Source organism: Apaloderma vittatum, unplaced genomic scaffold, assembly GCF_000703405.1.
Source record: "Apaloderma vittatum isolate BGI_N311 unplaced genomic scaffold, ASM70340v1 scaffold25629, whole genome shotgun sequence".
Classification (NCBI taxonomy): Eukaryota; Metazoa; Chordata; class Aves; order Trogoniformes; family Trogonidae; genus Apaloderma; species Apaloderma vittatum.
In genome coordinates this window covers 24,283-28,298 of record NW_009734989.1, presented here as the reverse complement: position 1 = coordinate 28,298, position 4,016 = coordinate 24,283, and positions in this window count along the sequence as shown.

The window sequence follows — 4,016 nt, the reverse complement described above, 5'->3', positions numbered from 1 at the left end:
GGGGAGGGCCAGCCACATTTCGTTTGAGGCGGGCTGGAAGGAGCGGGAGCCGACAGGAGATGCCGCGTAACGAGGAATAGCTGCTGAGGCGTGATCAGATAAAACATCTTCTCAGGGAGATGAAAAAACTGTTGACGGGTCACTTAAATATTTCCTCAGCTCTGTCAGAGAGGCAGAAAGAGGAAATTGCTTTTAAAAAAAAAAGATGCCAAGGCAGATTATGATGACTGTTTCCACCTGTCCTGGGTGATGCCTATGGCCTCTGCTGGTGGATGGGACCCCGGGGCACTCGTGTGGCAAGGGCTGCAGCAGAGGCACGATCCCACCAGACCCATCCTGGGTCCGTCTGGCAGCCCATGGTGGTTGCAGCTAACCGTGAATGTTTTCTTCTTCCTGGGGACTGGGGAAGGATCCATCCTGACACATATGGACAAGGATAACTCTAGCCTAGTGGAAAGAGAAGGTTCAGCCTGTACCAGCCACTGCCAGTGTTTTTCCTGATGGCCAGAGCCAGGCGTGGCTGTGATTGCAGATAGGAATTTATCCTGGGAATTCATCTAGTCCCTTTGGGAGCCTGTTCCTGGCTGTTGCACTCACACCACCCCATGGCAGCTCTTGCAGAAACACTTCTTTTGCCTTGTTACGCAGCCGAGAAGGCTGCTGTGCTTACAGCAGGGCTGGGAGACCTTGGCGTGAGTGCTCACCTCCAGCCCCAGCTAGGGCACGCTGACATGGCCCAGACATGGCCATCAGCTGCTCCCATCTCGTTCCTTCTGACACAGACGGGCTTGGCAGGAGCGATGCTGCGATGGGAACACACTGTGTCCCCCTGCTCATCCCCTGCTGCCGCCCAGCAGTGCAGACGCAGGGCTGTGGGGGCTGCAGGCATGATGGGGGCTACATGACATGCTGCAGACTATCTCACATATGACAAGTGCAACTATAAGCAAAATCTGTTGCTATTTCTGTGTCCTTAATAGTTCAGGGCCATGAAGAACTCCCTAAATATTCACTACTTGTTTTAAGTGTAGAGGAGGGATAGACTCGTGAGCAGAGACACAGATGCTGTGAGGCCACACCAGCTCCTGCTTGCTCTCCCCATGCACTGAATTACCCACATCTATGAGCAGGCACAGATCCTGTCCCCTGGCTTGGCCCCACATCGGCACACCATAGCTGGGATGCTGGCACTGCCACCAGCCCTGACTGGCAACAGGGAAACAGGGAGGTGCCGGCCTGGGATCCAGCTTGGCTTCCCCACCACCCTCCAAGTTCCTCCCAACTGCCTGGAAACAAAACCACTGCAGGGTTTGGGTCTTCCAGAGCTAATTAAACCTTGCAAAAGGTTTCCTGACCACTCTGCTCAGTGAAGTGAAACCTGTGGGTGGAGGGCTGAGATGGACTAAAATCAACATGATGCCATGGGAGCTACTTCCAGAATCACCCCGAGTTGCTGCAGCATCCCCAGGGCATGTGATCAGCAGGGTGATGCTTACAAGATGATGTTAGTGAGTGATCTGTGTCACCCAGACACAGGTCTGTGGGATAAGGATTGGCCAGCTCAGGTGAACTTATAGAAAAGCTATAGGGAGAGAGCGAGCCGTGGCTGCTCTGCTGTGTCCCTGCCAGCTGTGTGCTCCAGGCTGGAGCAAGGAGCTGATGTCACCAACAGCTCCTTCCGAGGCTTTTTCAGGGCACTGGTAACTGCATGTGTGACATGGTTTGATTGCCACCTCATTAGACCACTGACTCAGAGGGTTGGGCCAGCACCCTTCCATCCTGACATCGCATTATTTTTAGTTGTTGTAGTTGTTTTAGGGGGAAAAAAGACCTGTTTGAGTGCTCTCAGAGAAGGCTCCAGCTTGCAGCTGTCCAGAAGCTCACAGTCTGGTTCCGTTAATTAGTTTTTGGTGTAAAATCAGTGAAGGAGTGGAGCATGGGGCTGTTAGGAAGGGCTCAGGTGGGACCTAGGGTCCCAAGGGAGATGCTGGCATGCAGCATCCCTGGAGCCCCATCTAGCAGATCCCACCTAGGTCAAGATGTGGCTGGGGCTGCCCGGTGACACCGAACCACAAGGATGGCTTCAGTGGCGTTTGCAGATTACTCTATGATTGCATTTAACTCCCAAAGTCATTTCAGCCTAACTTGCAGCAAGGGTTTAGGAGACAAATAGCCCTGTGCTTATCCGCTAGTGACATGGCACTTGCAGTGCGAATGCGCAGGAGCCGTTTGGCAATTACGGTGGGAGAAAATGGGCAGCGATTAACACATCATCGAGGAGCAGTGTCCGCCTCTGCTTCAGCACGAACCAGTGAGTGCTTTTTGCAGGCTCGTTTGCAAGAGACGGGGGCAATGTTTTGCCCTGAAATCCCTTGACATCTCTACCCCCTTGTTTTCTTTATTGGTATTTATTCTGAAACGCTTTAGAAATATCAGTGCTATTTACAGAGACCAGGTGCTGGGTTTAACGTGGCCTGGAGGAGGAGGAAGGGAGGATTATGTGAGTAGGTGAGTGTGATTTAAAAAAATTAATATTAGGGAGAGGAAATTGTAGGATCCCGTGTTGCCTCTTGGGAGACCCCCAGCATCTCTCTAGAGCATCTCTGAGGACTCTGTCCCTCCTTCCTGAAGTAAATTCCCACTGGCTCCACCGGATTCCTGGTGCTAAGGACACAGGTGCCTTGCCAGCACCCACGGGCTCCCTTGCACCACATGAACTGTCCCCAGCATCAGCAGGGTTGTGGCAAAGAGAGCAGAGCCTGGCATCAGGGCACATCAGGGGCCAGGGCCATGGTGACACTGACTGTCCCACACGTGCTGCCTCATGTGTGCAGACCTCAGCTGCAGCATGGAGCATGGCTGGGATCTCGTTCAGCTGCTCCTGGGGTCTGCAGGGCTTGAAAAAGTGCGTGGCAAGGGCTCTGTGATCCTTAGGGGTACCAGTGGGAGAGACATCGTTCCAGGAGATCTGCTCTCCGTGCTGTGCCGTGCCGTGCTGTGCCTTGGGAGTGCTGGAGCAGGTGAAGGCAGGACCAGGGGACGAGCTCTCCTCCTTGGGCATCACCCTGCACCCTCTCGCCCCCACTGCAGGAGCGGGGCCACCGTGTGTCAGAGGAGATTCAAGCTTTTTGGAGTAGCCGATGGAAGATGAAATGAATAACAAAGCACCTTCTGGATGGCTGTTGTTAGTCACACTCACTTCTGATTAAAGATCATTAAACATGAAATTAGCTCGTTTGTGTTACGGGTCTCCAGGGGGTTCCTTTAATTAGGAAGTGCAGATGGCCACAGACCCCGGGAGACGGCAGTGCTGGTGAGGGGCAGGGGTGTGTGCGGGACCGGGAGTGGCACGAGGAGAGCATCCGAAGAGAAATTAATTTATTTATTTTCCTTGTTGTTTTAAACCCCTCAGCATTTCACAACAAATCACAGATAATTAATAAGTACGTTCCCTTAATGACTAGGCTTTTTAATAGCAGAAATTGGAAGATGCTGCGTCAATTTTATTTTTCACCATCTCGGTGCTGCCTGAATGCCATGATTAGAGTCACAGAGCCTACGGGAGGGACCGGCCCCTCTGCCCGGGAGGATGCTGGAATTGCCCTTCACCATCCGCATCCCGGAGAGATATCAGCCACACGGCCTGACGGAGTCCCCCCACCACCGGTGTCCCCTTGAGAGCAGCATCCTCGCTCCAGGGGTTTTTCTATCTCTTGGCAGCCTTGTCTTTTCACAGCCCAGAGAAGCAACAACAAACTGCTCTAGGGAGCGGGTTTGTGGCTAGAGGACAACGCCGGTGAGGGGTTACTGGCTGCCAGTCCCGGTGGAGCAGGTGGTGCTGGCTGCTTGGTGAGCTGCTGGTCCCTTTCCCTGGTATGAACCTGTGACTGGGCTGAGCTGAGTATCCTGGTGTCACCAGCCTGTCACCAGACTGAGTGTCAATGGTGACACTGGCCCCAGCACAAGCTTATGGCCAGGCTGGGCTGGATGTCACATTGCCACCAGCATGAGCCCGT